Raw genomic sequence first — 18,501 nt, forward strand, 5'->3', positions numbered from 1 at the left:
ATTTTTCAGGGTCTTCATCAAACTACCATTCCCAGGATTCTTTGGGTGAAGCCATGACAGTTTAATTCAGGGGACAGCAAACTTTTTCAGCAGGGAGCCGGTGGAGGGCTGGACTATATTTTGAAAAATAATAATAAAAATGAACGAATTCCTATGCCCCACAATTAACCCAGAGATGCATTTTTAATAAAAGGACACATTCTACTCATGTAAACACACGCTGATTCCTGGACCATCTGCAGGCTAGATTTAGAAGGTGATTGGGCCAGATCCGGCCCCTGGGCCTTAGTTTGCCTACCCATGGTTTAATTGGTATACACCAAGATATGTTTTAAACATATATTAGCCCGTTATTGCATTCCACTTGTCCCTTGCTATCTGGGTACTAACCTGCATGGATTTCCTATAAATACGTGCTTCTGTGTGCTGAAAACATCAGGATCAGAGTTCATTCCATTTTTTTCTCAATACATGCCACATTTGCACAATTCTACTTATACTCCAATTAATACAGTTTGCTACAAACAGAAGGGCCATAAGAACCTGAGGTATGAAAAATACATCAGAAATGGCTGCTGGGTACCAGGTCCAGGGCTGAGGAACTGCTTCACCCAGTGCAGCTGTAGCAGGACAGTCCAAGGCAGCAACACAAATATCATTTTTTTAAAAATCTGTGTATTTAAATAAGATTTCTAGGGCTGCAATCCTATATTCATTTATAGGTCACATCTACATCCTACATCTAAAGCACATTCAATGCATATTTAAAGCACACACTCCCCCTAAAGAATCATAGGAAGGGTACTGGGAATTGTAGTTCTTTAAGAGGTAAATGATAATACCCAGGATTTGGGGAAGATGTGCTTTAAATGTATTGTGTGTATGCAAATTTTGTGGTGTGTGTCCCCCCCCCCCACTTTCTGTGTTATGTATGTATTAAAGTTTACCTATCAGAGATAAACTATAGTTCCCAGGATTCTTTGGGGGAAGTCATGTGCTTTAAATGTAAGGTATGGTTGTGTTCTTACTTGGGAATATCAGTGAAATTTCAATTATCTAAATGCATCAAGTATGGGGTTGTATTGTGAATGTATTCAGTGTTAAAATGTGTATTTCTATACTTATTTTCTCTAAAAATGCACATTTTAAAATGTGTTTTGATACATTTTGTGAGCAGAGAAGGGTGCTGTAACTTTCAAGAAGTGGGAGACCTGTGGGATAACTCTGAATCCACACATTAGCCAGAAATCTGAGGTTCAGTTCAGATCGGATCAGAATTCACAAAGACAGGATTCCTCAAGCATCTTAGCTCTTCTAAACACCCAGGAGGTGACCACAATTCAGCTGGAGGGAGCCAAGCAGTAACCAATCCACAAGGAGTGATCCTTGGAAAACTCTGTGTTGAAAACTGCCCCCTTGTGGTCCAAACATGCAGGCTTTCCTCAGCTTCTCCTACAAAGAAATAGCTGGTTTATTATAATTAAGAAGCTAGCTAGAGGGGAGTGGTGGGGGAGGGATGTCCAATTGCAATATTTTAACCATGACAAGCAAGGGCAGGCTGGGTGGGACAGAAACCACATTCCCATTATTTCAGACATACTAAGTTCGGTCAGTCCCCCCCCCCCACTCTTCTTCTTCCCCCTGTTTCATTAGCCCACTCTCCCACAATAAGTAATTTTCCCCTCAATGCCTCAAATCACTCTCGATACCGCTGTGGTGCGCGTGTGGCCTGCGTGAAGTATGAGGAGGTCACAGCCAATGTGTCTTCCTTTTGTGTGGGGTTTTCATTAGATGGGAATGACCACAGAATTAAACAGCCCGTAGGCCAGCAGAACTGCCCACTAATTGCTTTAGTGTGTGTTTTATGGTATCACCACAATTTCCCCTCGTCGATACTGGGATTTCTCCACTTAATCCAACGGCCTTCATCAGGATTAAATGAAGACGCAAGGCTCCCTTGTTAGATAAAAACACTGGGGTTGATGCTGCTGCCGTGTTGTTTTTTAATTTATTGAGTCTTTGTGGCCTCTTCAGCCATTTAACCTCAGAGGCTTGTAAAGTTCACAGAGTGATCTCTCAACCTATTGGTGGGCCAGACCAAAATCTCTAATTACAGAAGAAACACTGACAAAATGGTGACTTCAAGGGCTAGATCATTAGCCACTGGCTAACCACGGGAGCTACATTGGTGTCCAGGGATGTGGGTGTCTCTGCAAGGGCCTTGCGGCAGCCATCTTGTCCCAACAGCTTGTTGGAACTAGAGGAGGGCCCTGATCCTGGGCCCCGTCAGATGGGGATACAGCCTGTGCAGCAGCACCATTACACACAGGGTCTTCAAGAGACATACAGAATGGCCGAACAGAGGTATGAGACACCTGTCAAACATCAGTAGACCAGATGGCTGGTCATGTGACAAGGCCTGGCCCTCTGACTAAATGATTCACAAGTCATGGCCTGAGCCAAAAGGAGGCACGGTTTGCTGGTGTCTGCTGCCACAGCCTCTCAGCTTTACCTCTGCCCTCCTGTCTGGCCACACCTAGACCCACCCACTAGAGTTTCCTTTCTTTTCCAGCAAAGAAGTATAGGAGTATAAGGTAAAGGTAAAGGGACCCCTGACCATTAGGGCCAGTCGTGGCTGACTCTGGGGTTGCGGCGCTCATCTTGCTTTACTGGCCGAGGGAGCCGGTGTACAGCTTCCAGGTCATGTGGCCAGCATGACTAAGCCGCTTCTGGCGAACCAGAGCACAGAAACGCCGTTTACCTTCCCGCCGGAGCAGAACCTATTTATCTACTTACACTTTGACATGCTTTCGAACTGCTAGGTTGGCAGGAGCTGGGACCGAGCAACAGGAGCTCACCCCGTCACGGGGATTTGAACTGCCGACCTTCTGATTGGCAAGTCCTAGGCTCCGTGGTTTAACCCACAGCATCGGGCTCAAATGTACCAGAGTGGGCAGGTTTTGCAGCCCAGGGGCCACATAAGCAACCATTTGGGGGCTGTGTTCCATTGTTGGGTGGGGCCAGAGGCAAAACTGGACAGACCAATGGCTGCAACAGCAAACTGTGGCATTACTATAGTATCTATCATCATGAAAATCTCATGAACATTACAACAACAACAAAAAATAAGAGAATACATTCACCCCAAACATACAGTACACATTCACACTCACAAAATGAATCTAAACCACCCACACATAACATAATCACTCAACAATCACACCACTCCTTGCACCCACCACATCAGTTCGTACACCCAGTTCTCACTGGAATAAAACATTCAGCTGCTCTGCTGGCTTTTTTATAATGAACTTAAAATGTTACACTGTTAGCAGTGCCCCAGGTGTACTGATATGGATTTTTGCTATTATCTTGTTGTGCTATAAGCTGCTTTGGCCACACATATGTGGAAAAGTGGCATATAAATATAAATGTTGGTATCCATCTGTTTTGAGAGACAGTGGAGTGTGCCTCTGGGGGTGAAGTCAAACTGCTGTGTTAGCAGTAATAACCACCAATAACCAAGTACAGAAAAACAAGTCGGTTGGATGAAAGCAATCTAATAGGGGCCAAAGAAAAAAGCCCCATCGATTTCTACTCGTGTAGCACAGGCAACATGAACCGACATTACTGTTTGAGATGAGCATCACTAAAATGTACCCCACCAAGAGTTATTGATCCATTAAATCCACGAATCCATGGACACCTTTGTGGTATCCATGATACCTTCCTAAAGCAATGAATGGTCTTAATATAAGGCCCCATCTACACAAGACATTTAACACACTTTAAACAGCCATGGCTCCCCCTCCCCCAATAATCATGGGACTTGTAGCTTGCTAAGGGTGCTGAGAGTTGTTAGGAGACCCCTGTTCCTTTCATAGAGCTACCATTTCCAGAGTTCCCTGTGAAGGAGGATTGGTTGCTAAACCACTCTGGAAACACTGCTTTAAATACTGTTTAAAGTGTATAAGACAAGATTTAGTGGGCTTCTGAACTCCCTCACATGTTTAAAGGAGGTAAAATAAATATGCCATAGGGGCTGTACAGCAATGGGAGCTAACTATGCCTCCCGCCAGCCACACAGTCAGTGAGCTCAAGACCACCACCCCGCTTGTGTGGAGGAACTCTGTGTGTATAAGTTGATATGTACACACAGCCCCTTCTCACCCTCTCCAAACACACAGCCAAAACACGTAAGGGGTGTCTGCAAGACAGACAGATCTGACTCACAATCCATCACGAAGCTCCTTTGAATAAACTGGAACTGTGCAAAAGTGCTTTTTTACAGCCCCAGTTCACTTCAGCAGGCCTTGTGCAGGAGAATTTCCCAGTGGGCTGTCCTTAGGGGTGGAGAAATTTGTTAGTTTTGGTTTGGCTCTGATTCTTATTTTTCCAATCTTAAATCCAGTTTCCCCCGTTTCTGAATCAGTTTGAAACTTCAAATGCGTTTTCTTTCATATTTCTCCTAAGATACGTATTTTAGCAATCTTCCCCAGTATAATACATTTTTGTTTCTTATTTTTACTAACATAGGCATTTATGCGCACACTTTCCCCTAACATATTTATCTATTTTATATATATAGACAGGGTTGGAGGAATGCATTGCAAAAATTCTGAGACTTGCAAATTTCAAAGGAGCAGTCTGGCATTTCAATTCATGTATTGGTTTGGGAAGGGCCAATTAGGTATGTTTGCATTAAAATGCCATCTGAACAAATTTCACCCCCATCCCTGATTATGTCCCATAAATATATGGGTGTGTGCCACTGAAATGCTATGTCTCAGGCACCAACGTGTCTGAGGCTGGGCCTGGCAGAAAACAAATGGTCACTGAAAACCAACATTTTCTAAGCCCAAAGGTCAGTGTCTTCTTCATAAGATGTTCCCAGCAGCTTCTGGAACACCTGGAGAGATACTAAGAAATATTCAGAGCATATGCATCTTTGCTTGTTGATTTTAATTTAACCAAGTAAGACACCTCCATCATTGTAATGTCCTGCTCTGTTGCAGAGCCTTGCATTAGCTTTAGAGTCTTTTTTAAGTGGCTTGAGCAAAATGGGGCTCCGTGCGGTTTGCAGGGCACTTTCTGTTTAACTTGCCTCAAAGTGCTCCAAAGAGTTTGCAAGTGCATTAGTGGTCTGGCTTGCGCATTGCTGCTCTAACCCTTAGACCTCTGCCAATCAATCTTGCTGACGCCCATTAAAATGAGCTCATGGTGCCGATTTTATGGCCGGATTAAGTGGCATATCTGTCGATCAGACAGTCCAGAAAGAGCGTCACATTGCTAATGATTTTGTTATTGATCTTTAATGATTTCCTACATTAGTACAAGCTGAATTAGCTTCATCAACAAGCTCTAGGAGTGAGGGAGGGGCACCAGCAGAATAGCTGCCTCAATGTAGCAGTGCTCACACAACTGGCTCCTTCATGCCCCCCCCCCCCCGTTTATTTGGATTAACAAGAAAAGAATCTGGTATATTTGATTGGTTGATCAAAATATCATAAAACCTTTTACCATCTGCTGCTTCCTTTCTCTGTAGTTAATGTACTACTCACAACTGTAGTTATTTACCTTAACTACTCTCTTGCATTTATAGGGTTGCCATATCTTGAAGAGCAAAAAAGAGGACAGCCTGAGCTGCTGCCAACCCGAGCTGGGGAAAGAGATGTGTGGGCACGCATGGCCACTGCACCCTTCTTTCCCTAGCTTGGACTGGCAGCGGCCATGGCGTGCAGAGCATCAGCACCAGTATGAATCTTTTCCCAGTTCAGGCTGGCAGTGGCCCATGCCCAAGCCTGAGCCCAAGCTGCCCGAGCCCAAGCTGCCAGCATCTAACTAAAAAACAACAACAATAAATAAATAAATAAATAAATATTTAAAAACCACAAATCTGGACATTTCCTTTAAAATGTAACAATCCCTCCGGATGGGCATGCTGGCCCTCCAAAAGAGGACATATCTGGGATTTCCCGGATGTATGGCAACCTTAGCCTTTATTAACACTATACAGTCATACCTTGGTTTTCAAAGAGAATGCATTCCAGAAGTCTGTTTGACTTCCGAAACATTCGGAAACCAAGGCGTGGCTTCCGACTGGCTTCCAATTGCACAGGTGCACCGGGAACAATAGCGGAAGCCGCATCGGACATTCGGCTTCCAAAAAAAGTTAGAAAACCTGAACACTCACTTCCAGATTTCGATCTTTCGGGAGCTGAAATGTACAAGTACCAAAGCATTTGACAACCAAGATATGACTACTAGATAGAAACAACAAGCTCTGATCTGAAATGACCCAAATTCCTTCTGCCATATCAAAAAAAAACCTGCCTTTTCCTGTAATTTTTCATCACTGTTTGCTCGCTCTTCCTTGCTCCCTTCTCTGAACTGATTCCATCTGATTGTCATGGTGAAATTGTGTAGTTTAATCCGATGAGGTATGTAGTACAGCAGTGATGCCATCCTGTTTATGATGTGCTTTCTGGTGGCATAGGATCACCATGTGGCTAATCTAGAAAGGAGAAAGAATGGAGCAGTAACCAATATAAACACACACACACACACACTATATGGCTGAACCAGCTGCTGGAGGAAATGCCACTCAAGAGAATCAGTGAGCAGTCTCACAAAGCATTTTGCGGGAAGGACCGGTCAATTCTCCCCCTCCAATCTCCATTATCAGCCCCAAAATTGAAAACAATTGAAATTTTGAGCAGCTTTGAAAATTGCTCTTACACTGGAAAGTTAAGCCAAAGAGGCTGCCTCAAAGACAGATTTCTGAATATTGTTAAAGACAGTCAAAAGAGAAGGCACAGACAGGAAGGCTAATGTGAAAATTATGCTGCCTGCCTGCAGCCACAGGGAAGAGCATATTATACTTTTACTGTATTTACCCTCACACAGCAGCAATGCCTATTGGGTGCACACCTCCTTGATCTCAACTTTGTACCTATTGACTGTCACTGCTGTCAGACCAGTCTACCCAGGTCACAGCATTATGACAATCTAGTGTAAATATACAGATAGGTAGCCGTGTTGGTCTGCCATAGTCAAAACAAAAAAAATTCCTTCCAGTAGCACCTTAAAGACCAACTAAGTTAGTTCTTGGTATGAGCTTTCGTGTGCATGCACACTGGTATCTGAAGAAGTGTGCATGCACACGAAAGCTCATACCAAGAACTAACTTAGTTGGTCTTTAAGGTGCTACTGGAAGGAATTTTTTTAGTGTAAATATAGTATAATGAAAAATCTCTAAAACAGTTTTCTAAACATGCACCTATTACATGCATTATTATAGGCATAATACTACACACATGGTATACAGATATACACTAAAGCAATTGACCCATAAACATGTGCATACATCAGCACACAGAACTGTATAAAAATAGTGTGCAATGAGTATACTTCATAAAATTATGCTGCAAAAATAACGCAAGGGACTTGATTCCTTTATATGTATTATACACACTTTTCCATCTAATTTTGTATATAATTAACTGGGGTTATAAAAAAAACCACACATGACATGAGTGGCTCAGGCGTGAGAGAGAGTTTGATGCAAGAAGCGCTTCAGTGCAAGCAAAGCTCAATCAGATCAGAGCCTTAAAAAACCATGCACAAATCCATTTGTCCTCTATCCTTCATCCAAACCTGCTTAGCTAACTTTCATCTGCCTTCAGATACTGATAGCACGATAACCTCTATAGGTCCCGTCAGAACTGGAAGCCCTTCTCAAAATGCATCAGCAAATGAATCACTTTGCTACTTTTCTAGCCAAACACGTGGCAAGCATTGTTTCAAAAATTGTCTCTTCAGGCCAAATCTACAGCTGGTTGGAGTCAGCCTCGCTCTGCTGCTGTCCATGGCGCTAAGCCGAATTCTCTCGGCTGACGCTTTGGGCACATGCGCATGTTTAAGACATTTTAAGCTGTGGAGATCTGTGGCCATTCTTAGAAATGTTTTAATGCACAACAGATGGAGCTCAAACACATCCCTGTTGGAAGATGCAATTTCTGCCATGCATTTCCAAGCCTCTTAAGCTCTGTGCTTCTGAGAGGCATGAAGCAGTAGCACCTAGTGTTTCCTGACTATGCAGAATGGCATTTGCCATCTGCCCTATTGATGGCAAACCTACATGGCAAGCGGGGAAGAATTACAAAAGAAGAAGAAAAGGTGCTGGTGTGAGAATATTCTGACAGGAATACGACACTTGAGGCTGCTTTATACACAAAGTTACATCACTGCTCCATCTCGTTCAGTTCTATCTACACCAACTGGCAGTTTTGGACAAAGGTCTTTCCCACCTCTACCTGGAGTTAAGATGCCAGGGTTTGAGACTGCATGCAAAGCAGAAGCTCTACCCCTAAGCTAAATGTTGAGATTGCCCTTCAATGTTTATCACCTAGATTGGAGACCAAGCAGGCGTACAAGCCACCTGGCCTGCTTGCAAAGCAGATGCTCTACCCTGGATTACATAGATCTTAATGTTGCTTCACTGGTGACCACTTGGTGTTCCAAGAGATAATTATGATGGTAATAGGTAAAAGAAGGATCTTGAAAAACTGGAATGTGTGTAGAGGACGATCAGAATTATAAAGGGTCTGGAAACTAAGCCTTATGAGGACCGGTTGAGGGAGTTGGGTATGTTGAACCTGGATGAGAGGAGACTTGAGAGGAGATAAGATAACCATCTTCAAATACTCAAGGGCTGTCACATGGAAAATGGAACAAGCTTATTTACTCCTTTTTAAAAAAAACAAACATTTTTATTGATTTTCCAACACATATTAAACACACAATACAATACAATACACTATACAAAGACAAACAAACACATAAACACACACAGATATAATTTCAAAACCTTCTTTTCATAAACATTGCTTCTCCGACTTCCCCATACCTCTCCTTTCTGCATCCCTATTTCCAAATTTCTTTCAGCAAATCCTCACTTAATTTAACTAATTACTCTTTTTTCCCCTTCTCTCTTACCTAATCATTTACAACTGTAATCCTCTTTTTTTTTCTCTAACCTCGACATTTTAGCACTCATTAATTTTATAATCATTCTTAAGATAAACTTTAAATTTCTTCCAATCTTCCTCCACCGTCTCTTTTCCTTGGTCACGGATTCTGCCAGTCATCTCGGCCAGTCCCATGAAGTCAATCACCTTCGTCTGCCATTCTTCCAGAGTGGGTAGTTCTTGTGTCTTCCAATACTTTGCTATAAGTACCCTTGCTGCTGTAGTAGCATACATAAAAAAAGTCCTGTCTCTCTTTGACACCAATTGGCCGACCATGCCCAGGAGAAAAGCCTCTGGTTTCTTATGAAAGGTACATTTAAGTACCTTCTTTATTTCATTATAGATCATTTCCCAGAAGGCCTTAATCTTCGGGCATGTCCACCAGAGGTGATAGAAGGTACCTTCAGTTTCATTACATTTCCAGCATTTGTTATTGGGCAAATGATAAATTTTAGCCAGCTTGTTTTCTCCTGCTCGGGAGGGTAGGACCCATACCAATGGATTCAAGTTGCAAGAAAGTAGATTCCGACTCAACATCAGGAATATTTTTCTGATGCTAAGAGTCATTCAAAGGTGTCTGGTTGTGCTGCAGCAAATGCACCATGGTGTTTTCTCTTCTCTTCGCTCCTCCCAGCAGTCGTTCCTCCTCTTGTCACTGCAATGGGTACATGACCTGACTGTCTGTCTCCAGGTCCTGTGGTCATCTGCAAGGGATTCCCACATGGTGAGGTTGATGTTGCCAGCCTTCATGTCACGCCTGCAGACATCTTCGTAGCGCAGAGTTGGTCTGCCAATGGGTTCGGTGCCTGAAGCTAGCTCTCCATGAAGCTAGCTGATGGATTTTCATGAGGATAAGGGGGGGAAGTTTTCAGATTGCCACAGAAATGTGAAGAGCTGAAATTAAGAATGGAAAGAAACACCTAAACCTGAAGGAAGGAATATTAGCCTATCCCAAACTGCATCCTAGCCACAATCTCTGTTCTGCCCAGCCAAAGGACACAACATTGAGAAGCCTCCATGACCACACTTCCCACGATGGGCTCAGTGGTCTGGATGCACCAATCCCTCCCTGGCTAGTGTGGTTCAGACAGGGAAGCCACTAATGCCTCTTCGCTCCTGGACCCAGGAGTCTTAATGCCTATTGATCCACCAAGTGGCAGGGTGTCGGTTGTCTGCCCCCTGGTACCCATGGTGGTTCACCTCATTGGTTGCAATTGCAGCAGGTCTGCCTGTCAGGGGCCCCAGATAGAGAACAATTGCCTACTTGTGGCCAACACCACAGGGAAGCAAAGGAGGACAATCATCTATGCATGCAAAGTCTAGGGTGGCCATGTATCCCACTTTACAGAGGACGGTTCTCTGCCTGAAACAGAGTTAGATGGATCAGCCTTTTTCAGGTCTGTATTTGGTGCATGTTCAGACAGAAGTCTGTTCTGTCTATGCACTGATCTATTATATTTTGGAGAGCGGGGGGGAAATCAGCACAAAAATTCATGTTTAAATATTCTTTAAAATACTTATTTAAATATGGATTTTATTACAAAATATATATTTGACCTCAATGCATTTGTAAAGATACTTTCCCCTAAAACATGCATTTAATGCATTTTTAATGCATGTTTGCACAATTTTTTGAGCCAATAAAAATATTGCAAATGAGCAGTGTGAAATTTGAAGGATAACTTCATTCCAATTTGCACATCAGTCCAGGTGGTGCAGATCACGTCAGCCTTCATCAAAATTCACTGAAATGTAATTCTTAAAGCATCCCTAAGGTTATCAGAACACAATCCTTTATCTGTTTGAAGAGTTCTCAGTCAGTTCATTCATGCTACTTTAGTTCTCATTCCAATAAAAACAAGAGCAAAACAAAACACAACCCAATAAACCCCACTCAAAATATGTACTCCATAAAACCCATAAAATTTATAAATAAAGGTTTGGGGGTTTTTTAAGGGAGAGGGAAGAAACTACCTGATTCTGGCAGCTGAATTAATTGCTTTACTCGGTGCTTTTTCTGATTCATGTTTTAAAACCTGCTGCTATTCATTTAAAAAGTTTTTAATACTTGTTTTTCTCATTTTATTGGTTGAATTGATTGTTGTGAACTGCCTTGGAGGAATGATAGAATTAAAAAAAATCATATAAATAAAGAATAAATAAACAATGACATTGTAGAAAATGTTCCTGCTCCTGCCTGGTAAGGACACTCTGCTTTCTTGCCAATTCCCCCTCCGACTGCAGACCTTTGCATCTCCTAAACAGCTGCTGCTGAGGTCCAAGGGGATCTGCAGAACAGCATGCAGTATAACTCACAGGTGATTGGTGAAACCGGGTCCATCACCCTGCCACCATTGGCTACAACCCAATATTTTGAATTTTTCAGACCACATAATCTTTTTTATAGTTATGATTACATTGTTTTTTGTGTGGTTTTTTTTTTAATTTCTGGCCTACAACAGCCGTTACCAACCTGGTGCCCTCCTCCAGATGTTTTGGACTACAACTCCCATCAGACCCAGCAGCTTGGAATTAGGTGGGAACTCTCAGAGAGGTTGCACTCCCCCTGAAGGAACAAGAAGTCACTGGTATCCCGATGGCCCTTGTGGCCAAGATGGCTTTTAAGTGGGTTTGCTAGCTTTGACCATTACTAGGCTAGGATAGCCTGGTCCCGGTAGTTCATGCTATAATGACCTCCCGCCTGGATTACTCTAATGTGCTTTATATGGGGCTACCCTTGAAGACAATGGTGTGTCCTATTGAGTTCTACCTCCTGCAAGCCCTCTGGAATGAAGTAATAACCAGGTATCTGTTTTAAATACCGTCTTCATCAATAGACGGCTTTCCTCCCACTTTTCTAAAGGACTTTTTATTATCATCATCCCCTTTAAACTTCCTCTATTGAGTTTTCCAATTGGCTCCGTTAACCAAGCATTCTGGCTCCTGCAGAGGGTGGCCTGTTAGCATTGCATTATAAGGCCCAATATCTATTATTCATTGGGAATTTAAAAGCAATCAAAAGGCACTCTGGGTCACTTTGCTATTAAAGCAATCTTCTGCTGCCAATGCCAAGTTTTCTCTCTCACTTAAAATACATTAATGACCCATTACAGGGACGGGATCCGAAGAAGGACTTATATATAGGAATGTCTTTGGAGATTTTGAAAAAGATATAAACAAACAGCCTCATTTTAATGTGTTCATTAAGAAGGATTTGAGAGGGACGAGGGACAAGGTATTTTCTGCCCCCGAGTTCCCAGGGGGGACAGGGATATAGGGGGAATGTCTGACTAGGGGTGACATTTCCTTATAGCCATGAATAATTTGAAGTTTTATTGGAGGGATAAGGAGGGAGAGTCACCAAGTTCCAGAAAAATGGAGCCAGGGATTTAAATAAATATATAAATACATAAATGTAGTCATTTGTCCTCAGAAAATGTTTCGATTTAAAAGAATTCGAGCAAAGATGCTGTCTCCAATTTCTCAATTTACACATTTTAAAAAAAATATATATATATCCAAATTTGTCAGTAAACATGGAAGATCACATTCATATAGGGTTGCCATATTTTGAAAACGGCCTTCCTGGACAGAACTACCTTTAATGTGGAGGCTGTAGCCAAGCAGAAGCTCTGGCCGCGCAGTTTGCTGTGACCAGAAAGGTCGTGCCTGGGATCGGGCCCAGTCAGGGAGGCTCACCACTCTCCGGCCTCTCTGGTCCTGCCTGGCCCTTCCCCAGCAGCATCAGTGGCCCCCAACGGCTACTCAAGCTGCACCAGAGGGGACGCAGGTGGCAGCCGCTGCAGCTGCCTCAGTGGTGGCTCTACAGCCGCTCCAGTCCTGCCTGGGCCTTCCCCTCCATCGCAGCTTGAGCAGCCATTGGGGGCCACTTCTTTGGGGGAAGACATGGTTGTTAAATCATAGAGCTTTGAACGCAAGGTGCAAGGTGCAGATGTGGCCTTTTACTTGGAGGCTTATGACTTTTAAAGAAGAAGAAGAGGAGGAAGAAGAAGAAGCCTTGTTAAATTTCCAAAGCCATCATCAGATTGATTTTTTATTAGGATCAAGATAGGTAGGTAAATAAGTAAGTAGAGAGCTATTTGCATTACCCAACATAAGTTAAGACAGTGTGAGAGCTTTTACATGACACAGAAATTTTCCTCAGGCTAGTTGAAGGGGAGGGCAAGGAAGAGAGATTATTTCTGAGGAAAGACATGATTTGTCTGCTTGACTGATTTGAGTCTTAAAACAACATTCTGTGGTGTGTCTAAATTAAGCTGATTGGCACAAAGCTCGTTATTTGGGCATCCAGACATGTAAATCATTTCTGCAAATCTTAGAAGCCAGCAAATGGGTCCTGCCCAGCAGCTGTGGAGGCATGGCTTGGATTTTGTATGCTGTTTTTGCCTGGGTAGGTATGAGGAACCTCTGTCCCTCCAGATGTTGCTGAACTACAACTCCCATCATCCCTGGCTATTGGCCATGTTTGCTGAGGCTGATGGGAGTCAGTGTACAACAATATCTGAAGGACCAAAGGTTCCCCACAAGCAAGGGGAGGCAAGGAGCCTGTTCAAATAGTTCAAGATGCAAGTTAAAAGGGATCAATGGAAATATGGGTAACAGCATTTACTGATGCAAAGACCACTTCCAGGCCTGCTGTAGTGGGACTTCACACACACACCCACACACACCCACACACACCTACTCTCAAGTGCCCTGTGGAAAGGATCCTGATGGGTTTTTTAAATAAAATAATAATAATAATAATAATAATAATAATAATAATAATAATAATGTGTGTTTTCACTAGCACAAGGGCTTGTGCACTAGCAGATGGATGAGTTTTTAATGTTGCACAACACATGAATGAATCCAAGGTAAAGGCTAGCTGGAAACTCTTGCAAAAGATTGTGCAATCTGTCATGCAACCAAGTTACCAGCAACCTGCTTATGCATTCACTTGTACAACAATGTTCCGCTGATGCAAAACACTGGAACAAGTATACTGCTAAGTGGCTTTAACTTAGCACTACACTGGATGCCACCCAAATATCTGAACCTTACATGTAAGCCACCTTGACAGGATTTCTAACTGAAAGGCAAGGTATAAATCAGGGGTTGGCAACCTAGCGGCCCATGGGGGTCGTTTAACTGGCCCATGAACCCCCGCTCGGTCAGCTCCCGTGCACCACATTAAACTGGTGTGGAGCAGGGCAGGGACCGGCTGACTGGCCGGCTTCCCATTGGCCGCAGGAAGCTCCTGCAGCCAATGGGAAGCAGCACATGCCTCCTCCATGTCAGAAGGAGCACCAGAAATAGTGTTTGCGCATGCATCTGCGGGACCGTTAACCAGCCCAAGCCACAAAAACTTTGCCAAAGCCTGGTATAAATAATTGGAACAAACAAACATTTTCCTATGAAACAAAGAAATAAAAAGTATTAAAAGTAACACAATTTTATTGCTTTAACTGTTTTGTTATGGGATTTTTAATTGTTTTTTAATTTGATATTTGCTATCAATTATGTATTGATTTTCTAGAGTTTAAAATTGCTTAGAAGGCATTTGGGCACTAAGTAAGCCATTACTATTTTTTACCTGAACATAGAAAGGGAACTTGTGGGAAGGTGGGGGGGGAACCTCACTTAGCAGAAGCAGTGGACAGGATCATTGTCAGGCCTGGATCCCACTGATCCCCGGAGCTAACAGGGAAGTTGAGACAATGTGAGCTTGCACGAGCAAGATGCTGGTGGCCAACCACAGGTGGAAAAAAAAACCCAACATCGTCAAAGGGAAGGAAAACCAAAGTGCACAGCCACAGGACCTGAGGCAGACGTTGCAAACTGTTTCCGAAATCCTGTCTCACCGCATGGTTGGTAAACGAGAACAAAGACAATGCTGTTGTTTGGAGTTCCTCTATGCAGAGTTATAGGCAGGTAGCAAGGGCAGCGGTCTCCTTTGGTCCTAGCCAGGATGGGGAGGGAAATACCAGAGACAGGGCATTTCACCATTTTGTAGCAAGAAATCCAGGTTTGCTAGGAAGTGCATCAACTCCAAGCTTTGGGCTCTGACTGAGGGTTGCATCTAACTAAGACTACAATCCTAACCACACTTACGTCTCATGGAATTCAGCAAGGACTTCTGAGCATACATAGGTCATGCCTACACTTTCCATTAAAAGCAGTATTATGCCACTTTAACAGCCATGTTCCTCCCCCAATATCAAGGTCCAGTTTTTCAGTGGCATCAAGGGCAAAAGCTGTCACCATGGTTTGTGAGCTGGGGAAGTATACAGAGTTTGACGGAAAGAACAGGAAAACAACAGCGCCACCTAGACGCAATTGACAGTATTGTGGCTGAATGCAATCTCAATAAGAGAGATTTCAAACATAGGAAGATGACTTCTACTGAGACGGGCTCTTTGTCCACATTTTCGCAATTTCTTGTGACTTTTTAAAAGCTTTTTGTGAAAAATTCATCACCATTTTAGTGTGAATTTCTCCTAATATACACATTTTTGTATGCAATCTTGCCTAACACACATATTTTTCGAAAGTGACTTCCCCTGGTACCTATTAAAATGCATTCTTGCATGTTATTTTCCCTAGTACGTGGATATATTTGAAAACGTGAACTGTGTTTCCTTTCGTGTGTGTTATTTTGGACAGTGCAAATTATGTAAAGTGCCTTTAAATGAGAACTGAATCAAATGTCTTCCCCAAATGGACCCCACAAATTGACCTACTGTTTTCCCAAGCAGTAGATTGAGCAACTCTCATCCCCCCTCGAAAGGAAAGAATGCTACTGAAACTTCCCCCAGAAGCTCCTTTGTTCAGGACAAAGCATGTTGGCTGCCTACAGCCAGACAAACATTGTTAATTATTACAGTAGTTAAGGAGAATTAAAAAAACAAAAACAAAAAATGAAGAGACGGGGAAACCCACATCCAGATGGCACCAGCATTACGGGGCAAAGTTATTGCTCTCCTTGTACGCTCCAGTTCCTGAGTAAGCCACCATTGGCAATTTCTGTTATAATTAACGTCTTTAGGGCTAATGGGATTTCGGTCCCTTGGATAAAAGGTGCATTGTTTGCAACAGTAACTCCTGGGGTTTCTGCCATCCAGGCTGAGGTTAGAATGACCAGGAAATCTTAACTTTCATCTACCATTAGAGTCAAAGTGGCAGTTATATCCCCGGAAATTAAACCACTCGCTGCAGTGAAGTTTTAATGTCTGTGGCTGCATTTGACATCTCATGACTTATGGGACAGGGCAGTTCTTTTTCTCCTGGACTTTAAGCGTCTTCTTGGTCTTAAGAGCTACATCTGCACCGAGATGACTCTCAGACTGGTATTTTAGGGGCTGCCCTCTGCTAAAAGTCGCTGTATCTCTAGACAAGATGACAGGCCAATAGACAGTGCAGCTCCAGGTCTGGGGAACAGAAAAAAGGGGACCCTGTGATGCTGCAACCCAACATACACTTGAGAGAGCAATCCTGACTTCTCCCAGAGCCCAGCATCCACAGCCCTCCCAGTAGCTGGGATGGAAGATGAAGGGCAGGCAGATCATTAGGCCAGCCTGGGCCTAAATCAGGCCCAATGCCATTATGTTGTGGCAGTGGGGTTGGCTGGGGATCCAGTGGATCCCAGGCTGGCTCAGCCCCCCCAACCCAGAAAGCTCTGTTTCAGGGCTTGTCTTGGCTGCTGCCAGTATAAGGATCCCAAAGTGAGACCTCCAGTGAAGGCTGGCAGAGACACTTCTGCCCAATCCAATCTTCCCTCTCCCCTGCCCAGTCCAGCGGCATAGGAGTCAACTCCTAGGGGCTAAGGTCCCTTCGTCCCCACCAATAACATATTTCAGGGGCCAGCCCCCTCCCCAAGTTGAAGGGCATTGCCATTCAAATGGTGTGTGTGATCAATTATGTGAGGCAGGGTTTACCTAGCCCCCCATATTTTATTCAAGTTAGCACCCCTGCCCAGCACTAAGGAGTTTTGGAAGTGAGCAAGCATGCATGGAATCATAAAATTGTAGAGTTGGATGGGACCCTGAGGATCATCTAGTCCAACCCTCTGCAATGTAGGAATATGCAGCTGCTATATGGGGATCGAACCTGCAGCCTCGGTGTTTAGGACTGTGTTGTCAGCAGGGCTTCTTTCTCCCTGATAAGGGAGTTTGCCAAGAGGCCAGAGCGGGCAGCCTATCTCTGGTTGCTCTGGTGAAGAAGGAATCCTCTAATGGCTGGTCTGCTTCCAGCAGGAATTTGCATTCCAACAGTCTTTGCATTTATATAGCAAGGGGGACGCACAGCTCAGCAAACAGGGGCATCCTGTTATCGTGTTCTGCAATTTTAAAAGTAGTCCATGCATTTGTGAAGCAGGGTGGCCACTTTCATGTCACCAGAAAAGAAGGATTGAAGAGGACACCAGTGGCGTAGCGTGGGTTGTCAGCAAGGCAAGTAATTTGCGCCCCCTAACCCATGGATTTGCGTCCCCTAACCCGTGGATTTGCGCCCCCTAACCCTAACCCCCAGATGTTGCGCCTGGTGTGGCCGGCCCCCCCTGCACCCCCCACGCTACACCACTGGAGGACACCAATTTGCGTACAATTGACATGCACCCATTTACATGCACTGGCAAATATGTAGAAATAACGACTCTGATTTAAACAGAAATACAGAAGATTTTGCCATAGTGACCAGATGACCTGTGTGCCTTCTTAGCCTGCTGTCCAGGTGCTCAGTGTTGATGGGGCATTTTATGGCCCTCCTGCTCTCCCTTCCAAGGCACTTTACTTTTAAACCTGACTTGGACAAGACAGTTCTTCAAATGGAAAATGCTCTCTGTAAAGTAGGACACATGCACACCCTATCCCAAAGGCAAGCCAGTGTGGTGTAGTGGCTAGAGTGTTGGACTAGGACCTGGGAGCCCGGGGTTCAAATCCCCACTCAGCCACAAAGCTCACCTTGGGCCTTAAACTCAACCCAACCTACCTCATGGGGTGGTTGTGAGAATAAAATGTGGAGGAGGAGGAGGAGGAGGAAGATAACTGTATGGGCCATGCTGGGTTCCTTGGGGAAAAGGTAGGACAGAAATACCTAACAGGAGAAGTGCCCTTCCCACCAATGATGCAGTTCACTGTCCCCTTGCCCTCCACCATGCAACCATGTGCTTTTAAATGCTTTTCCATAAGCCCCAACTCCTTTCTTCTACCCAGATAAAAATACTGGAAAAGACTGGATTGAAGACGAGAATGAAGGGCGTTGATTGTTCCTGGAGAAGCAACATCGTAGATTCCATGAGGCGACAAGAAGCTGTGCTGTGGAGGGATTTCGCTTCCATCTTTACAGCATCTGAGATACCTACAGAAGCCACAATGTGCCCTTAATCCCACAACAAAATCAAATCAAAGAGCAATTAATATCCTGATACCTGTGGCCAGCCAGCCAAAGTGGTATAGAGCTGATGATTTCTTTT

General features: G+C 43.9%; 1 long non-coding RNA gene across 2 annotated transcripts in view; it reads right to left on the minus strand.

Moving 5' to 3' along the window:
- Positions 1-18,501, minus strand: part of LOC309375661 — a 61,724-nt gene that overhangs the window by 6,164 nt on the left and 37,059 nt on the right. Inside the window, exon 4 of one of the 2 annotated variants that reach the window (XR_014170980.1) lies at positions 6,334-6,514. The exons of the other annotated variant lie outside the window; for it this stretch is intronic. This is a non-coding gene — a long non-coding RNA (uncharacterized lncRNA). The remainder of the gene's footprint in view (positions 1-6,333; positions 6,515-18,501) is intronic. 2 annotated transcript variants of the gene reach the window in all.

This window comes from Podarcis melisellensis, assembly GCF_964234715.1.
Source record: "Podarcis melisellensis genome assembly, chromosome: 8".
NCBI lineage: Eukaryota > Metazoa > Chordata > Lepidosauria > Squamata > Lacertidae > Podarcis > Podarcis melisellensis.